A 21,690-nucleotide genomic window follows, 5' to 3' on the forward strand; every position below is an offset into this window, starting at 1 on the left:
TAACTATATATTCGGCTACAAAGGAAGTCTCAAAAATTTTAAATAATTGCCAAAGAGTTGGCAAAATAAGATACATCCAATATGATCCCATGTGTATAAATTTAAAAATATGAACTATATATTATTAAAGATATATAATTATGTAATAAATACAGTAATGCAAGAAATTAGTAAGTATCCGGGAGTCAGTGGGTAAGGAGGAATATGTGGACTAAAGGGAAGGTTGGATACTCAGGATTCTCCAAAAGCATGTGTAATGTTTTACTTCTAAAACCAAAGCTGGGGGCATCCCTGGGTGGCTCAGTGGTTTAGTGCCTGCTTTCGGTCCAGGGCGTGATCCTGAGTTCCAGGATCGAGTCCCAGGATCGAGTCCCACATCGGGCTCCCTGCATGGAGCCTGCTTCTCCCTCTGCCTGTGTCTCTGCCTCTCTCTCTCTCTCTCTTCTCTGTGTGTGTGTGTGTGTGTCTCATGAATAAATAAAGTATTTGTTTTAAAAGTAAATAAACCAAAGCTGGATACATAAGTTTTTACTTTAGTATTGTTTACTCCCTCTAGTATATATGTAGTGTTTCACAATGAATTTTAAAACAGAGCACACACAAGTCTTTAACTCTCTGATTCACCCCAACCCACTGCTCCCCACTTCGACTGAGGTTGAATGAGCAAACATAAACTTTTGTTTTCTTTAAGGTAATACTAAGGAGAGAATAAAATATTTTTTAAAATTTCATTTTTAAATAGCAATCCCAAACATTTATTCGTTCTTTCTGCTAGCACCCTGTAGGTATTAATTCATGCACACTAACACTACTACAGAAGAGACATTGTACAAACATTAGTATTATTCTTATTAATGCCAGACAGTTCCCTGCATTTTAGTCTTAGAAATTTGTGTCATTATTATACAAAGCTAATATAAATATGGAAGAATGAATAAGGAGATCTATAAAACCAAAGATCAGACATGCAGTTTATAATGGTTCTCAACGGCTTTGAATTCCTTTGTAATGAGAGTAGAAATGCTGTTGAACAAGAAATTATAATCATTTTTGCTTATAATTAATATTGCTTTACTCATAATTGTTATACTTTAAGTTTATCCTCTCTGGCCAGGCAAATTAGAACCAGCATTGAATAAATTAAAATAATAATAAAAGAAACCATGTTTAAAGCAAGCAAAACTTTGGTGAACATATATTATTGTGTTCATTACAGAATGTGTTCATTGTGGAAGGGTTTCATCTCTTTGCGACACCAGAGAATAGTTTTGATTACCAAATGGCTTTTCAGCCTGGTAAGTATGCACACTGACTAGCTACAGAATCGAACATTTGAGAAACAATTGCTATCAAATTAAAGACTAAGAAGATGTAATCTATATGTCTCTGAATTAAAATCTTGAGTGCAGTGAGATATATACAAAAATATGTGCATGGATAGATATTACCAATGCCACAGATTATATTTATTGTTGACAAAAGGTGAGTGGATTGTAGGCAGGAAATTAGAAAGTTTGTCCAGGCATCATGGAAGTGCTAACTCTTACTGCACGCTTGGAAATGGATATTATTAAGGAAGTGTGTTGGTTGTGTACAGCAGAAAAAGGCTAAGGGCATACATTTATCCTACTTTCACCTCAAATTTTATGAAAAGTCAGTGAAGTTGCATATCAGGAAACAAATTCATAACTTTTTATAGTGAGAGGGGTTTCACCATTGAATTAGAGATTGAAACATGTATAGAAATTTGGACTATAACAAATAGTGGAGAAAAAAAAACAATAGTGGAGAAATCTAGTAACAATCTAGAAACATGAATAAGAGGAGACTGTGGCAGAAAGAGAAAACACTCTCCAGCAGAACCTTAGGGAGCCTTCAAACATATAGAACAAGAGTAGGCTATAGACCAGAGTTAGGCATTTATGTCAAAGGCAAATGATCACATCTTTCCACAGTGCATATTTGGAAAGATTAGCCTCAAGATATACGACTGAAGTTCTGCTTTCTGAAGAAATTAAGAAATGTATTTATAGGGGGCAAGAACTTAAAGTAAACATGTTATTTTGGCATAATACAGGTGGTTTGATAGTCATAGGATGCCTGCATGCTCATTCAGGGCAAACTGAAGTGCATCGGTTGACATGTCTTCATCCATGAGATAGAACTCCTAGTCATTTCTTCTACATAGGGGAACAGACACCCACAAAATGCCATAGGAAATTAGGGTCAATAGCTAATATCAACACATAGTCCTTAATTCATAGATATGAATTGAGAACAAAATGTGACTAGAAATTTTCAGGGAGCCAAGAGCAAAATGAGAGACGTATCATGATGAACAGATAGGAAAAATTATGCCAAAAGAAAAACAATTCAAGCATCAGAAAAATGCCTTTTAAAATGTATAGTGAAATCCTGAAATTCCAGGAGATTCTACATTTGATAAAATATGATCAAGCTTCTACTAAAAAGAAAAACAAAACAAACAAAAAACCAGAGGAAAAAAAACAACTTATCAGAGAATAAGGAAGTAGTCCTGGAAAGGAAAATCATTTAAAAACTTAAAAAATAAAACTGAATTGCAAATCTAAAAGACAGAAAAGTTTAAGAAGGATGAAATTATGAGGAAAACATCAGAGATGTGGAGACTCAAATTTCATCATCCAAGTAGGAAAGATTTTAGAAAGAGAGAACACACACACAAAAAGGAGGAAAGACACTAGTCACAGTACTAACTGACTATTTCACAGTATTTAAAACCAAATATCAGATTGAGAAGACCCATGGGGGAACCTGGGTGGCTCAGTGGTTGAGTGTCTGCCTCTGGCTCAGGTCATGATCCCAGAGTCCTGGAATCGAGCACCGTATAAGGCTCCCCATTGGAAGTCTGCTCCTCCTTCTGCCTATGTTTCTGCCTCTCTTTGTGTCTCTCATGAATAAATAAATAAAATCTTAAAAGAGAGAGAGAGAGAGAGAGAGGAGAAAGAGAAAGAGAGAGAGAGAGAGAAGACCCATGGATGGGCTGAGATGGTAAATGGATAAAGTCCTACCACTAAGATACATTTCATGAAATTTCAGAATACTGGAGATAATGAGATGGTTTTGAAAGTGATTGTGGAAACATGCCATTTATAGGCAAATGAACAGAAATCAGATTTACATTAGAAAAATGAATGCTGAGAGGCGGGGCAAGATGGCAGAAGAGTAGGGTCCCCAACTCACCTGTCCCCACGAAATTACCTAGATAACTTTCAAATCATCCTGAAAACCTATGAATTCGGCTTGAGATTTAAAGAGAGAACAGCTGGAATGCTACAGTGAGAAGAGTTCCCGCTTCTATCAAGATAGGAAGACGGGATGGGGTGGGAGAGAAATAAAGAAACAAAAGGCATCCAACGGGGAGGCCCCCAGGAGGAGCCGGGCTAGGGCCGCAGGGCGAGTGTCCCCAGGACAGGAGAGCCCCGCCTGGAGAAGCAGGAGCTGCACCAATCTTCCTGGGCGGAAAGGCGAAGCTGGGGCAGGATGCCAGGAGGGCAGGGATGCCCTCAGGCTCCCAGGGGCACTAACAGACACCTGCGCTCGGGGGAGAGCGCGCCACACCCCAGGCCGAGCTCCCTAAAGGGCTGCAGCGCGCGCCTGGCTGGACCCGGAGCAGCTCGGAGGGGCTCGGGGGGAGGCTCCGCACAGAGGGGGCTGCGCGGCCCGGAAGCGCGATTCCAGCAGCGCAGGCCCCGGAGCCCAGGGCGCTGGGGACACAGCCCAAGATCGGGCGCTCCCCCCGGGGCAGGAAGAGGCTGGAAGGGCACAGGGCAGCAAAGACACTCCTGCCTCCTGACGGCCCCCAGCTTTGCAGATCAGCGCCCCCGCCCCCGGAGCATCCAGGCCCCTGCGGACTGGGAGCTGCGGTAGTTACTGCGGGAGCTGACTCCAGGGCTGGAGACCTGGCCGCCGCCACTCTTGTTGTTCCTCCTGGGGCCTCACAGGACAAACAACCCCCACTGAGCCTCACAGTGGCCTCACAGGATAAACTGGTTAAACAACTTTCACTGAGCCCTGCACAAGGCGCGGGGCTGAGCAGCTCCCCCAGGTGCTCACACCTGAGAATCAGCACAGCAGGCCCCTCCCCCAGAAGACCAGCGGGAAGGACAGGGGAAAAACAAATTATTGACCAAGCAGCACTGGAAAGTTCCAGGGGAAGTGGAGGGATTTACAGTATATAGAATCAGAGGATGCTCCCCTTTGTTTTTTGTTTTCTGTTTGCTTACCCCCCCTTTTTTTCTTTTCTTTTTTCTTTTCTTTTCTTTACTTTTCTTTATTTTTCCTTTTCTTTTCTTTCTTTTTTTCTTTTCTTTTCTTTTCTTTTCTTTCTTTTCTTTTCTTTCTTCTTTTCTTTTCTTTTCTTTTTTCTTTCTTTTTTTCTTTCTTTTCTTCTTTTTCTTTTCTCTTTTTCTCCTTTTCCCAATGCAACTTGTTTTTGGCCACTCTGCACTGAGAAAAATGACTAGAAGGAAAAACTAACCACAAAAGAAAGAATCAGAAACAGTTCTCTCTCCCACAGAGTTATGAAATTTGGATTACAATTCAATGTCACAAAGCCAATTCAGAAGCACAAATATAAAGCTACTGGTGGCTCTGAAAAAAAGCATAAGGACTCAAGGGACTTCATGACTGCAGAATTTAGATCTAATCAGGGAGAAATGAAAAATCAATTAAATGAGATGCAAACCAAACTAGAGGTCTTAACGACAAGGGTTAATGAGGTAGAAGAACAAGTGAGTGACATAAAAGACAAGGTGATGGCAAAGAGGGAAACTGAGGAAAAAAGAGAAAAACAATGAAAAGATCATGAGGATAGATTAAGAGAAATAAATGACGGCCACAGTAAGAAATTTCTACGTTTAATTGGGGTTCCTGAGGGCGCTGAAAGGGACAGAGGTCCAGAATATGTATTTAACAAATCATAGCTTAAAACTTTCGTAATCTGGGAAGGGAAACGGGCATTCCAATCCAGGAAATAGAGAGATAGCCCCCTAAAATCAATAAAAACCGCTCAACACCTCGGCATTTAATAGTGAAGCTTGCAAATTCCAAAGATAAAGAGAAGATCCTTAAAGCAGCAAGAGACAAGAAATCTCTAACTTTTATGGGGAGAAATATTAGATTAACAGCAGACCTCTCCAAGGAGACCTGGCAGGCCAGAAAGGGCTGGCAGGATATATCTAGGGTTCTAAATGAGAAGAACATGCAGCCAAGAATACTTTATCCAAGAAGGCTCTCATTCAGAATAGAAAGAGAGATAAAGAACTTCCAAGATAGGCAGAAACTGAAAGAATATGTGACCACCAAACCAGTTCTCCAAGAAATATTAAGGGGGACTCTGTAAAAGAAAGAGGAAGTCCGAGGGAACAATCCACAAAAACAGGGACTGAATAGGTATCATGATGACACTAAATTCATATCTTTCAATAGTAACTCTGAACGTGAATGGGCTTACTGACCCCATCAAAAGGCGCAGGGTTTCAGACTGGATAAAAAAGCAAGACCCATCTATTTGCTGTCTATAAGAGACTCATTTTAGACATAAGAACACCTACAGCCTGAAAATAAAGTTGGAGAACCAGGTACCATTCAAATGGTCCTCAAAAGAAAGCAGGGGTAGCCATCCTTATATCAGATAAACTAAAGTTTATCCCAAAGACTGTAGTGAGAGATGAAGAGGGACACTATATCATACTTAAATGATCTATCCAACAAGAGGACCTAACAATCATCAATATATATGCCCCGAATGTGGGAGCTGCCAAGTATATCAATCAATTAATAACAAAAGTGAAGAAATACTTAGATAATAATACACTTATACTTGGTGACTTGAATGTGGCACTTTCTACAATCAACAGGTCTTCTAAGCACAACATCTCCAAAGAAACAAGAGCTTTAAATGATACACTGGACCAGATGGATTTCACAGATATTTACAGAACTTTACATCCAAACGCAACTGAATACACATTCTTCTCAAGTGAACATGGAACTTTCTCCAGAATAGACCACATACTGTGTCACAAATCAGGTCTTAACCGAAACCAAAAGATTGGGATTGTCCCCTGCATATTTTCAGACCATAATGCTTTGAAATTAGAACTAAATCACAAGAAGAAGTTTGGAAGGATTTCAAACACGTGGAGGTTAAGGACCATCCTGCTAAAAGATGAAAGGGTCAACCAGGAAATTAGAGAAGAATTAAAAAGATACATGGAAACTAATGAGAATGAAGATACAACCATTTAAAATCATTGGGATACAGCAAAAGCAGTCCTAAGGGGGAAATACATCACAATGCAAGCATCCATCCAAAACTGGAAAGAACTCTAATATGAAAGGTAACCTTACACCTAAAGGAGCTGGAGAAAAAACAACAAATAGATCCTACACCCAGCAGAAGAAGAGAGTTAATAAAGATCCAAGCAGAACTCAATGAAATAAAGACCAGAACTGTGGAACAGATTAACAAAACCAGGAGTTGGTTCTTTGAGAGAATTACCAACACCAAGGAAATAAAATGATTTAAAAAACATATTATGAGAAGCTATATGCCAATAAATTAGTCAGTCTAGAAGAAATGGATGCATTTCTGGAAAACCACAACCTACCACAACTGGAACAGGAAGAAATAGAAAACCTGAACAGGCCAATGACTAGGGAGGAAATTAAAGCAGTCATCAAAAGCCTCCCAAGACACAAAAGTCCAGGGCCAGATGGCTTGCCTGGGGAACTCTATCAAACGTTTAAAGAAGAAACCATACCTATTCTACTAAAGCTGTTCAGAAAGATAGAAAGAGATGGATACTTCCAAACTCGTTCTATGAGGCCAGCATCACCTTAATTCCAAAACCAGACAAAGACCCCACCAAAAAGGAGAATTATAGACCAATATCCCTGATGAACTTGGATGCAAAAATTCTCAACAAGATACTAGCCAATAGGATCCAACAATACATTAAGAAGATTATTCACCATGACCAAGTGGGATTTATTCCCGGGATGCAAGGCTGGTTCAACACTCATAAAACAATCAATGTAATTGATGATATCAGCAAGAGAAAAAACAAGAACCATATGATCCTTTCAATAGACGCAGAGAAAGCATTTGACGAAATACAGCATCCATTCCTGATCAAAACTCTTCAGAGTGTAGGGATAGAGGGATCATTCCTCAGCATCTTAAAAGCCATCTATGAAAATCCCACAGCAAATATCATTCTCAATGGGGAAACACTGGGAGCCTTTCCCCTAAGATCAGGAACAAGACGGATGTCCACTCTCACCACTGCTATTCAACATAGTACTAGACGTCCTAGCCTCAGCATTCAGACAACAAAAAGAAATAAAAGGCATTCAAATTGGCAAGGAAGAAGTCAAACTCTCCCTCTTCACAGATGACATGATACTCTACATGGAAAACACAAAAGACTCCACCCCAAGATTGCTAGAACTCATACAGCAATTCAGCAGTATGGCAGGATACAAAATCAATACCCAGAAGTCAGTGGCATTTCTATACACTAACAATGAGACTGAATAAAGAGAAATTAAGGAGTCAATCCCATTTACAATTGCACCCAGAAGCATAAGATACCTAGGAATAAACCTAACCAAAGAGGTAAAGGATTTTTTTTTTTTAGAGGTAAAGGATCTATACCCAAAAGACTACAGAACACTTCTGAAAGAAATTGAGGAAGACACAAAGAGATGGTAAAATATTCCATGCTCATGGATTGGAAGAATTAATATTGTCAAAATGCCAGTGTTACCCAGGGCAATTTACACATTTAATGCAATCCCTATCAAAATACCATGGACTTTCTTCAGAGAGTTGGAACAAATTATTTTAAGATTTGTGTGGAATCAGAAAAGACCCTGAATAGCCAGGGGATTTTTAAAAAAGAAAACCATATCTGGGGGCATCACAAAGCCAGATTTCAGGTTGTATTACAAAGCTGTGGTCATCGAGACAGTGTGGTACTGACACAAAAACAGACACATAGATCAATGGAACAGAATAGAGAATCCAGAAGTGGACCCTCAACTTTATGGTCAACTAATATTCAACAAAGGAGGAAAGACTATCCACTGGAAAAAAGACAGTCTCTTCAATAAATGGTGCTGGGAAAATTGGACATCCACATGCAGAAGAATGAAACTAGACCATTCTCTTACACCATACACCAAGATAAACTCAAAATGGATGAAAGATCTAAATGTGAGACAAGATTCCATCAAAATCCTAGAGAACACAGGCAACACCCTTTCTGAACTTGGCCACAGTAACTTCTTGCAAGATACATCCATGAAGGCAAGAGAAACAAAAGCAAAAATGAACTACTTGGACTTCATCGAGATAAGAAGCTTTTGCACAGCAAAGGATACAGTCAACAAAACTAAAGGACAACCTACAGAATGGGAGAGGATACTTGCAAATGACGTATCAGATAGAGGACTAGTATCCATGATTTATAAAGAACTTATTAAACTCAACAGCAAATAAACAAACAATCCAGTCATGAAATGGGCAAAAGACATGGACAGAAATCTCACAGAGGAAGACATAGACATGGCCAACAAGCACATGAGAAAATGCTCCACATCATTGGCCATCAGGGAAATACAAATCACAACCACAATGAGATACCACCTCCCACCAGTGAGAATGGGGAAAATTAACAAGGCAGGAAACCACAAATGTTGGAGAGGATGTGGAGAAACGGGAACCCTCTTGCACTGTTGGTGGAATGTGAACTGGTGCAGCCACTCTGGAAAACTGTGTGGAGGTTCCTCAAAGAGTTAAAAATAGATCTGCCCTATGAACCAGTCATTGCACTGCTGGGGATTTACCCCAAAGATCCAGATGCAGTGAAACGCCAGGACACCTGCACTCTGATGTTTATAGCAGCAATGTCCACAATAGCCAAACTGTGGAAGGAGCCTCAGTGTCCTTCAAAAGATGAATGGATAAAGAAGATGTGGTTTATGTATACAATGGAATATTACTCAGCCATTAGAAACGACAAATACCCACCATTTGCTTCAAAGTGGATGGAACTGGAGGGTATTATGCTGAGTAAGTAAGTCAATCGGAGAAGGACAAACATTATATGGTCTCATTCATTTGGGAAATATAAAAAATAGTGAAAGGGAATAAAGGGGAAAGGAGAAAAAATGAGTGGGAAATGTCAGAAAGGGAGACAGAACATGGGAGACTCTTAACTCTGAATACAAACAAGGGGTGGTAGAAAGGGAGGTGGGTGGGGGGTGGGGGTGACTGGGTGACAGGCACTGAGGAGGCACCTGATTGGATGAGCACCGGGTGTTATTCTATATGTTGGTAAATTGAACACCAATAAGAAATAAAATCAAAAAAAGAAAAATGAATGCTATAAGAGAAAATTGTACATTCTTGCCAAACTATCCATAATGTGTGAGGACAAAATGGTTATTTTTTTTTCAGATTTATTAGGTAAACTGAAGAAAAATGAAATAAAGACCAAGGAAGAAAAATGCACAGGATATTTAAATGCACATAATTCAAAATACCAGGATGGGAGATATGCTGTATAAATAGAGAGTAACTAACTCTAATTGAAATAGGAAGTGAGAGCCTTCAATGTAACAAATGTTATGATGAAAAACTCTTATGATCTTGGAATCAGGCTAAGGCATATGCTTCTTCTATGGATAAGCAAAAGGAAAGCTAATTGAAATCTCCAGGAAGACAAAAAGTTCTTAAGGACCACAATAGAAATTTAAAGCAAATTAAACTGATTCATGATTTGAAGTAATTGGTGTAGTTTGAGAAAAGATTAGTTATTTAGCTCTGACATTGTTCTTCAGGGAAGTGGAGAGAGGGTATTTTTTAATTTGCTGTATTTCTGTGCCATTTGATTTTTTTGTACCATGTATATAATTTAACTAGTGGAGATAATACAGTAACCATAATGGAGTTTTGAACTGGTGTCTTATGAGCACAGAGTCAGGGTAGGTAGTCTGGACTAGGAATATTCAACTAAGTCTTCTAAATGGAGATACATAAGAAGTACAATATGAAATATGTTTAGAAGTATTTCAGTAACAAATTGGAAGGATGGTAGGAAGCAAGTGAGAGAAAAGGTAGAAGAAACTCCAACAAGAAGAATATGAACAAAAAAACAGAGGAATGCATCAATATCCATCTATTTACTTAGGCTAGATTGTTCGTGTACTTGCTACTGGAGATAAAAGTTAGTTAAGAAATGGCCACTTCCTAAACAATTTACAATGAAATGATGGAGACAGACCAGCAGGATTGAGTTGTAATACAGTGCCACAATTTGATATTTTGGGTGGTGGGATTTGATATTGAAGATGGGATAGTAGGAAGTGGGTTGTGTGAAAGCATGAGGCAAGCTGTCAGTATTTGGACAGTCACTGAGGGCCCTAAGAGAAAACTCACCAAAGATACATTAAGTGATTGTCTAGAAGCTTGAGGGCCTTTCTAGCACTGAGCTGTCACCCAATCAGAAGATAATACTCTTCTCTCCAGAGACATTTAACATCCATTTTGAAGCAGCTGAAAACATATTATCAAACTAATTTGAGAGTCGACCCAAATCATTTGACAGAAATGCAGAGCATTGATTGGGATTCAAAGGACTGATGAAGACGTAAATCAGGTAATTAATATGGCATCCAGAATCAACATATAAATGACAATAGTGAAGTATGATACCAAGACTAAGGAAGACAGAAGGACTAAGGTCCTGTATGCTTCTTTAAGGATTGAAAGATCAGTAAACAGGATACAGCAGAGTGCTAACAGTGGGAAGGGTCCTTAGAATAATAACCATGTCCTTTCCTATTTGCATATAAGGTGCCTTCCAGCCATGCCTGGCTGACGTGAACACTCCGATGTTCAAAATCTCCTCTTGAAATCATTGAACAGACTACTGTAATGTGATGTGATAGAAATACATGGCAGGAGGAATACCATTTACCATGTCTAGGATTTGGTAGAAAGCAGAGAAATGGGGGCCCAGGAGAACTAGTATGGAAATCTGAAAAACATACTTGACCTTTCTGAGACTCATTTTTATCTCTCTCTAAAAAAAATGAACTATCTATAGTATCATCTATTTCTTGAACCATTTTACAAAGGTTATAATTCAAAACTTGGGGGAGTGTAAAAATGAGTTTTTAACAGATCATTCCACATGTCAATATAAAGCACTACCTAACATGTATTAGGGTTATCCTTTATTACCCTCCTCTTTTCCCTCCTATTTGCAATTATCACTGACAGAGAATTAATCCCAAAGACATAATTTGCTTAGTTTGCAAGTGATCTACAAATGACCTAGTTTGTCTGATGTCTATAATCAATAGACTTCAATCATATGAAGACATTTATTTTGTTAGTTTCCCTTTATTTGATCAGTGGAATAAAATTCTGGTACTGTGCTACATTTCAAATAACACAAAACAGATCAAATTCTTAATGATTTATAACAGATGGACTTAGTCATCACGCAAATGTCTGTTTCTCTTCTAATATTTTCCTGAAAAAATGTACTCATGTCTTTTATAGAAACAAATGAGATGGTGTGCTCTATGCCCCTTCTATTTTCCTAAAGGTTCAAGAGAATTATTTAAATGAAAATTTTGAGCTTTGAATTTTCATTTTGATAAATACTGAATATTCTAGTTCCAGGGTTTTGGTTAAATCTCTTCATTCTGTATGACTGAAGGCTTTCTCTCTCCCTCTTTTCTCTCTCTCCCTCTTCCTCACTTTGATTTTTTTAACACTGTTGGAAAAATCTACCTTTCTTTTGTTTTAACTTTACTTCAAGAATCTGGAGATACTAATTTTATGATTGATTGTTAAACACTGATTTCCAGATTTATCTGAATATTAGCTTTACTTGTTTAGAATGTTCATATATTTCTATTCGATATTCCTAACAGATTAATTGAAAGACCTAGGGTCAGTGTGAGATTAATACAGGTTGAAGATAAACTGTAGATGAAGATTGTGGAATAAAATAATATATATTTTTTTCTGGACCATATGAAAAAATCATGTATTATCTACTACTCAAACTAAAAATAAATGTTACTTATATTGCTAAGGATTTATTTGCATCACTTCATTAATTAGCAATTTACAGTGTATCAAGTAGGCTTAACTCTTCTAATAGATTCCAAATGGGCCATTAGGTTATTCAATTCTAGTTAGTTTTATACTTATTCATGAGAGGAAAATGTAATAAAAAGATTTCCTAAAGGAAAAGACTTTTTGGAATTCAGTGTTTAAACAAAAAAAAAAAAAAAAAAAAAGATAGATAGACATTGCTAACTGGGGCATATGTATAAATTGGTATCCCTGAGGATCTATTTCCTTAATAGTTAAGTTCTTGTCACTCTGTTGTCCTTCATGACTGGTTCACACAGAGCAAGGATGAAGCTGATTGGCTTGCTTATTATACCACTTGTTAAAAATCAGGATCTGAATCAGTGCTTCTTGAGGTGGTGATTATGGGAAGAAAAGAGAGAAAGAGAGAGAGAAAAAAATTGCCATATTCCCCATGTTTGCCTTTTCACAAGTTGTTCCCTTTGCTTTTTAAAATATACAATTCCTTACTTCATCTCCCAATTTCCATGTCAAAGTACCCAAATCTCTCACCATCCATAATCTGTAGGAATGATCTTCTTCTCCATGGTAGGCTTGAGTATTAAGAACCCAAACTGCCTACCCCATATAATGCTTAGAGACTGAAACTGCCTTCCCATCCACCCAACTGACTCTCAGCATTAGGTGTTGGCAAATTTTTCTGGGAAGGGCCGGTTGGTATATATCATAGGATTTGCAGGCAGCATAAAAGATTCTTGTCACTTTTTTCCTTATAACCTTTTAAAAATGTAAAGCATGTTCTCATCTTTGCTCACAGGGGTGAATCTTGTACCTAGGTAGTTCATAGATCTCTGGTCTATATTAACAGAACTTGACTATACTATTGTCTTCATTAGTATGACTTTACTATTTCAGGAAAGGACTTTCCAAAAGAACCAACAATTCTTCAGTGGGAATCCACAATGTTTACCCTCAGATTCTACGAATCCATTGTCTCAAAATTCCTAACCTTGCTTTTTGTACTAGTCCTAAATGGTTATATTATGATCTTTACCCAATCCTTTTTTTTTTTTTGTAAGATTTATTTATTTCCTTTATTTTTTTATTTTTTTTTAATTTATTTTTTATTGGTGTTCAATTTACTAACATACAGAATAACACCCAGTGCCCGTCACCCATTCACTCCCACCCCCCGCCCTCCTCCCCTTCTACCACCCCTAGTTCGTTTCCCAGAGTTAGCAGTCTTTACGTTCTGTCTCCCTTTCTGATATTTCCCACACATTTCTTCTCCCTTCCCTTATATTCCCTTTCACTATTATTTATATTCCCCAAATGAATGAGAACATATAATGTTTGTCCTTCTCCGACTGACTTACTTCACTCAGCATAATACCCTCCAGTTCCATCCACGTTGAAGCAAATGGTGGGTATTTGTCATTTCTAATAGCTGAGTAATATTCCATTGTATACATAAACCACATCTTCTTTATCCATTCATCTTTCGTTGGACACCGAGGCTCCTTCCACAGTTTGGCTATCGTGGCCATTGCTGCTATAAACATCGGGGTGCAGGTATCCCGGCGTTTCATTGCATTTGTATCTTTGGGGTAAATCCCCAATAGTGCAATTGCTGGGTCGTAGGGCAGGTCTATTTTTAACTGTTTGAGGAACCTCCACACAGTTTTCCAGAGTGGCTGCACCAGTTCACATTCCCACCAACAGTGTAAGAGGGTTCCCTTTTCTCCGCATCCTCTCCAACATTTGTTGTTTCCTGCCTTGTTAATTTTCCCCATTCTCACTGGTGTGAGGTGGTATCTCACTGTGGTTTTGATTTGTATTTCCCTGATGGCAAGTGATGCAGAGCATTTTCTCATATGCATGTTGGCCATGTCTATGTCTTCCTCTGTGAGATTTCTGTTCATGTCTTTTGCCCATTTCATGATTGGATTGTTTGTTTCTTTGGTGTTGAGTTTAATAAGTTCTTTATAGATCTTGGAAACTAGCCCTTTATCTGATATGTCATTTGCAAATATCTTCTCCCATTCTGTAGGTTGTCTTTGAGTTTTGTTGACTGTATCCTTTGCTGTGCAAAAGCTTCTTATCTTGATGAAGTCCCAATAGTTCATTTTTGCTTTTGTTTCTTTTGCCTTCGTGGATGTATCTTGCAAGAAGTTACTATGGCCGAGTTCAAAAAGGGTGTTGCCTGTGTTCTCCTCTAGGATTTTGATGGAATCTTGTCTCACGTTTAGATCTTTCATCCATTTTGAGTTTATCTTTGTGTATGGTGAAAGAGAGTGGTCTAGTTTCATTCTTCTGCATGTGGATGTCCAATTTTCCCAGCACCATTTATTGAAGAGACTGTCTTTCTTCCAATGGATAGTCTTTCCTCCTTTATCGAATATTAGTTGCCCATAAAGTTCAGGGTCCACTTCTGGATTCTCTATTCTGTTCCACTGATCTATGTGTCTGTTTTTGTGCCAGTACCACACTGTCTTGATGACCACAGCTTTTCTTTACCCAATCCTAATCAAGCTCCCATCCCCTCTTGTCCTCTCTCACTCCCATTGAAAGTTTTCCTTTAAACCAAACTTTTAATTCTCAGAAAATTCCAATTTTACCTTCCCCTTAGAGAGGACCCAAGCTCTGTGGAGAAAGTATTTGCTCTCACCTGTGCCAACTCAACTTTGTCTTATCAATAGATTGTTTTGGTGAATGCTCTTTTGGCAGGTATTTGTGCATCCAGCATTTAAAACCAGGGTGGTTTTGATTCTATTATAGTGTCTTTCATAAGTTTGCTCTTTATTATGCTTGTATAAGTATATGCCTGCCTCTCTAGTTGAGTTGAAAATTCAGGTTATCATAAATCATATGGTGGTTATATTCTATTAAGGATTTTGCACATAGTAGGTGATTAATAAGTATCTTTTGCCATATAGTAATATAATCAACGATCTTAACTGAACCAGATTTATTCAATTCAGTCCTTTCTGTTTCTCACATTGGGTTTGCTGTGTGAAAGCATCTTTCACTTCTATTCATGTACGACAGAAAATGAAAAAGAAAGATGTTCCAAAACCCATAATTAAGCCTTCTTAAAATGTCCCCAGGAATAATCAATGCCATTTCTCTGCAGGATATTTTCTGTGAAAGTAGCAGTATTTTGTGTCTAGATTTCTTTGTATCTTTAACTATTCCCTTGACTGCGGATCAGGGCATCCCCACAGTGCAGATCCAATCAAGGAAACGCTGTGTTTCTTCAATTTGACAAGATGCAGAGCAAGAAAAGAAACAAAGAATAAGTCTCACTAAAAAGTAACAAGGTCTTCCTGATGCCATCTGATGGAGTCAAGGGCAGGTAGGGCAGTGCTGTTCAATTACCTGGGATTTAGTAATTAATACCTAACTACTTAGGTGTGTGCATCCACTGCACACAGGGATTGTTGGGCAAACCGTAGGTATTTCCTCAGTGAAACGGAAAAGATAGTCTATTTTTTAAGTCAAAAAGCTTGTCAGAAACTACCATTTGAACTGCTGATCTCTTGGGGAATGTAGTATGGGTGTTCTGTTATATGTCTGTCAATACTCTCTTACTTTTTTTCTTAAGTTGTAAGCAGGTAACCATGCTATGTAAGTTACTATGAAAATAAAACTAAATGTACATGATCAGAGTAAAGGTTGGAAGTTAAAGAGGACCAAAAAAAGTTACACTGTCTCATATTAAATCAGTATGCATACTTATTAGAGTATATTGGTTAAAAAGGCATAAAAAGGGATAAAATATAATTACTCATTGTTTATCCAAAGCACCATTTCTGCAACTACATAAAGGAAAGTTGTTACAGAAAAGTAAGGGAGAGTATGTTTCAAAAGCCCTTCTAGCTTTGAAAAGAATAACTCTCTTCTGCTATCAGACCGGATTTTAGAGAAGAGCAGGGCTCTGTGTTATATCTCACTAGAATGTAACTCCTGTAGGTTACCCTACAGCTCTTCAGGCAGACAGTTGTTGGTTTCTTCTATGTGACTCTTGTAAAGAAAGAAAAAAACAAAGAAAACACATACATAGCTGCCTTAGAGCAAATGCTGTTTGATTCCATGGAAAGTGTGGGTGACAGGTTACACTTCTGATAAATAGGCACATCTGCTGCAATTTCTTCAGACTCAGAGTCAAGAGATTTGCCATTTTTGTTGCTTAATTCTTTCTCCTGACCTGTGCTTTGCTTGACCTGGCACATCAAGATGGGGGGGGGGGAGGGGGAGCGGGGAGGACAGATGAAGCAGAAGCAGGATGCATCAGATTCAGACTATTGTCAGATGGGATCTTTTATGCTCTGCCTAGCCACCATCACAGGGCTTTGCTCTGCTGATCCCCTTAAGAATAAGGCTCTCCAAATGAAACAAATCAGGCTATTGAAATAAATGTTGGATTCCTACAGTGATTGTCTTTAGAATCATAATACCTAATAGGACTTAAAAGGGAGAGCATCCTCTCTGTTGAAGCTATAGTGGTTTATCAGTTTTGCTAGATTATATACACCTCCTTTCTCTAGAACATCACCTGACTCAGTCCCACCCAACTCATGTTTTATTTTTTTTTATTTTTTTATTTTTTTTCCAACTCATGTTTTAAAGAAGCTAATGATATAGATAGTAGTCTTATACTATTCCTTTGATAATTTCATAAAACATATAGGTTTGTTTTGAAATCATATTTATAGATATCCTCCATATTTTGAAGTATGAAATTGTGCTGGACATCTATTTTTTTCTCCACACAATTTTTGTAAAGCTTTTATTTAGACAAGGAAAGGAGAAACTTTTACCTGACCAAGATGATTTGAAGAAGTTTATGCATCTGAAATAATGACTTGTACTTGGTAGATCAATGCATATGTACTTAATTTTAAAATGATATGGAGAAAAAACCCAAATCTCCATCAACAGATGAGTGAATACATAGATTGTGGTATTCTAATATAGTGGAATATTTCTCAGTAATGAAAAAAATTGACAAGCATGAATCTCAATTATTTTTCTGAGAGAAAGAAGCCAGACTTTGTCATCACCAAAGAAGAGTATGTACTGCATGATTCTATTTGATAACATTCTAGAAAAAGACAAATATGTACCTACAGAAAAAGTTGATCAGTGATCTACTGGGAGCAGGGAATGGAGTAGATAAAAAGAAAGGTTTAAAAAGGGCCACAAACAAAATTTGGGCAGTAATGGGCAAGTAAGTATGTTGACTGCAGTGATGGTTTCACAAATATATATATAGAGATTAAACTTTATCAAATTATACATTGAATATGTACTGAGTCATTAATTGTATGTTAATCATATCTTAATAAGTCTGTAAAACATAATTTATGAAATATTGTCAAGTCCTTAAATAAGGCAGGTGAAGTAGAATGTCTGTTTGGAAATTGCATAGTTTTTGAACTTTTTAATGTAGAAGAGATAAGAAGATTCCTGTGGATGCAGTCTTGACACAATGCTTGTAGGTAAGAAGTTAGAAAGGAAGGCTATTCTTTATCAGTAGTTATACAATACCTCAAAAAAAATGAGGGGCATGGTAAGTAAAAAGCAATGTAGGTTTAAGAGGCATATATGATCCAAAATATGATGTTTGCAATAAGAATAAAGACAGATAAGATTCTCTTCAATAAATAAAACATACTTTTTTTTATTACTCTAGGACATGTAAAAACACAAAAGAAAAAAGGGGATGCTAAAAAATAAGAGATATAGAAAAAGAAAAGTGAGTATAGTTCATTCATCTCAAGGATAGTAAAAGGTAAATACACAAAGATAAATGAACATGTACCAAATAGATAAAGACTTTCATTAAATAATTCCATCTTTTCGACTCTGAGAAAACTTTCTTTTAAAGACATAGAAGGCCCTCTTTCACTAAAAAGTTATATGTGCAATTGAGTAAAATCAGAGAAAGTCAGATCTTCCTCTTGGGCTCTGGTTTCCCCAGGTGTGTTACTGTGAGTTCAAAAGAATAATGAAAAAGAACTTAAAGTGCTGTTACCAGGAGCCTGTGTAGATTCCATTCAAACTGTTATTCAATTGGATGACATTTGGGCAGCCTGGGTGGCTCAGCGGTTTAGAGCTGCCTTCCACCCAGGGTGTGATCCTGGAGACTCCGGAGCCTGCTTCTCCCTCTGCCTGTCTCTGCCTCTCTGTCTTTCTATGTCTCTCATGAATAAATAAAATCTTAAAAATAAAAATTGGATGACATTTGAAAATCCTCTTTGATTTTGCACTGAAAATGAGTTGAGAAAGAGCAATGAACTAAAGCAAGGTGAAGAAATTACTAACTGAACAATTTGAAGCATTAGCAAAATGAAGTATTTTCAGGCTGAAGTTTTCTTGGTCCATCATAAAATACATCAGCTAGGCCTCCTTGTTAGGCCCACTGTGATGTGAGAATAGCAAATACAAGGTGACTTCAAGGCAATACTGATTCAAAAACAAAAGGCTCCCACCATTAGACATATAACATTGAGAAGCTTTTAGGAATAGCTCAACAATTTGTGATCATCTCATTTTTTTCCTACCTCAGTAGAAAGAAGAAGAAAACTGGGAGAATCTGATTCATTTTCATTACCATCCTCGGCAATGTTTTTCGGGAATCAACCACTGTTTTATTTATTTATTTTTTATTTATTCATGATAGTCACAGAGAGAGAGAGAGGCAGAGACACAGGCAGAGGGAGAAGCAGGCTCCATGCACCGGGAGCCCGACGTGGGATTCGATCCCGGGTCTCCAGGATCGCGCCCTGGGCCAACCAAAGGCAAGCGCCAAACCGCTGCGCCACCCAGGGATCCCTCAACCACTGTTTTAAAGTACACCAGTGTTTCTAGTTAGTCTCAGTTGACTACAGAGTTACAAGCTGATCTGCTTATTTTTCTTCCTCAGTGAATGAATTGTTAAGGGATCCTGCAGATTTGTGCTTTAGCAGGACATTTTTGCTAATCAAGCATTATAAACATATTTAAAAGATCTACAATTATTTCTCAATCGTTCAGCAGTCGGTTTATTTTTTTTCCCATTATGTTCACCTCAACTTCTAAGTTTATAGATTATTTAGACCTTTCTTTTAAAAGCAGCATGTGAAGGTTCCAAAACTCTAACCTTGGAACTTTTTTTTTTGTAAGTGGGGTTCAAACTCATGACCCCAAGATCCAGAGTTGCATGCTTTACCAACTGAGCCAACCTCTAACCTTGGAACTTTACTGGTAGATTTGGTGGGAGAAAACACAGATGAAGTTTGGCAAAGTCTTTAGTACACATCAGTTGTCATTGCAATCTACCATGAAACTGATATTCAAGAGTGGGCAAGTAGAGACCTGTGCACAAGAAATGAAATGCTGAGCTTTTTGAAGCAAAAATAATATATTATCTGAATCTTTGTATTCATCATATCCCTGTGGTAGCTGCTCAATGAATTTTTAAAACAAAAGAATGTGGTATTTCATGGCAAGAAACTATATCCCAGTCTCTGCCAAGATGAGAAATTCCTTTCTAATGGGGTATGAGCAGGACTGGACCCTCCATAGCTCAGATGGCTTTGGGCTAGGTAGCAGTGACTCTCATGCCTGAATGGATTTTCCACTCATTATGAAATCCCAGAACAGAAGGAAGGGAAGGAGGAAGGGAGGAAGCCCAGCAACAATGGCCTTACCATAGTATGACTGTCTCATTTGTGTGGCCAGGAAATTTTAGGAAATTTATCTAAACTCTCCATGGCAAGATGTGCTGCAGGTAAGAAACTGTCATTAGCAGAATGAGACATAAAATGAGAAAAATTATGATTCAGTATTTCCTAACATTTGCCAAAAAAGATAGACAGGTGAAATCAAATGCCCAGTTTAGCCTCCTTTGCTACAGGGGCACTTCCAGGCAGCTGTGCCTTCTCTTCAGGCTGGCACATGACTCACCTTGATGGCTATAGCTGTCTACTGCTTCAGAAAACACAAAATCACCTTTTAAAGATAATAATAAAAATTTAATCCAGATGCATTCTTATCAAGGAGGTGGGGAATATGATTTTTCATATTTTAATGAAATATGAGGAAAACTTAAAAAAATCATATCATAAAAAGAGAAAATTTGTTTCCAAGTTAAGGAAAAGTTCAAGAGAAGAAAAATTAGTTCCTAACAAAAATCTGTATTAGGTAGACTGAAACACTGAATGAAAAAACACTGATGAGATGGTTTGAGAAAGCTAGGTATCTACTATCTATATATAGTATATAAAATATATATAGTATTTAAAAAACATATATCTTATATATTTATATATACATATATATACATGTATGTGTGTATTATATATATGTATATATATGCACATATAAAAAACTTTTTAGTATTTTTGAGGATTTTTTTAAAAGCAATAATAGCATTTAAAAAAATGTAGAGCAAGAAGAAAATAAGCTTTTGCTGTTCTCTGCCTTTAATTGAAGTAGTTTGCAAAAGCATCTTTTGCCTAATGCCTCCATTGCCTAATGTCCTATCATGATGTCCCATACCATGTCATTTTTAGAAGCTTCATTTACAATATAGTTGATACTATATAATTGAAGCTTCTTTTTATAAGTGCACTAATCTGCCGCCTTCATGACCTCATCTATCTAACCTTAATAATTATCTCCCCAAATCCCCATCTCCAAATACCAGTGTTTTGGGGATTAGGGCTTCAACATATGAATCTTGCGTGGAACAGAACACAAACTTGCAGAAGGCTTAAGTTCTAGACTTAAAATAATTCATCTGGTTATTAGTGTAAGTAAATAACTGGGCTCTAAGGCAAGGGAGTTTGCACAGACACTGTTAGGGGTGCAGGAGTCTACGAGAGAAGCTCTCTAGAAAACAGGTCGTTACATTAAGGGAACCATAAAGGGGGCTGGGAAGGTACTAGAATATCAAGATTTTTGAAGTCTGATGCAGGAGAGAGGGAAAAATGAATGGGAAAGGGAGGGCTTACTGATAACAGAATGTTCTGTTGACTCACTAGCTTTGCTGAGCGAAAAGCCCCATCACAGACTGATTTTAGATATTTCAAAAGCTTTTTCTTTCTTTGAAGCCGGGCTGTCTGAGGTATTATTTAGAATCTTGACATTTGTCCCATCGCCATGGATATACAAATACTAAGTGTTCTGGTTCTAGATAATGAAGCCAGACTTGTGAAGACTTCTGTGAAGTCATATCCTGCATTTTCAAACGTCTGAAGGGCTTGGTACAAACAGAGCCCAGAATGAAAAACTGAATGCTAGCTACATTAATTAATTTCTGAACACACAAACAATAAATCCAATTCCAAAAATATTTTAGAGCACAGTCTGTAAAGACAGTTTGAAATTGGTTAGCAGAAGTTATTTTAGCTTAAAAGTCTTATGTTTTATTTCAGAAGTGAAAGTGAGAAGCTGCAGAGACAACAGCTGTTACTTTTGAACATAAAGTGTTAGAAGGGAAGTAGAAATTTATCTAAAGTTCACAGATGTCTCCAGTTATC

The 21,690-nt window shown here is 37.6% G+C and overlaps 1 long non-coding RNA gene across 1 annotated transcript; it reads right to left on the minus strand.

Moving 5' to 3' along the window:
- Window positions 1-15,116: 15,116 nt before the first annotated feature.
- On the minus strand, window positions 15,117-21,302 carry LOC111090569. The gene is made up of 2 exons (XR_005372302.1): window positions 21,190-21,302; window positions 15,117-15,417 (listed from the first exon to the last, which is right to left on the minus strand). It is a non-coding gene; the product is annotated as an uncharacterized LOC111090569 (long non-coding RNA).
- Window positions 21,303-21,690: the final 388 nt, after the last annotated feature.

Source organism: Canis lupus, chromosome 17, assembly GCF_011100685.1.
Source record: "Canis lupus familiaris isolate Mischka breed German Shepherd chromosome 17, alternate assembly UU_Cfam_GSD_1.0, whole genome shotgun sequence".
Lineage (NCBI taxonomy): Eukaryota > Metazoa > Chordata > Mammalia > Carnivora > Canidae > Canis > Canis lupus.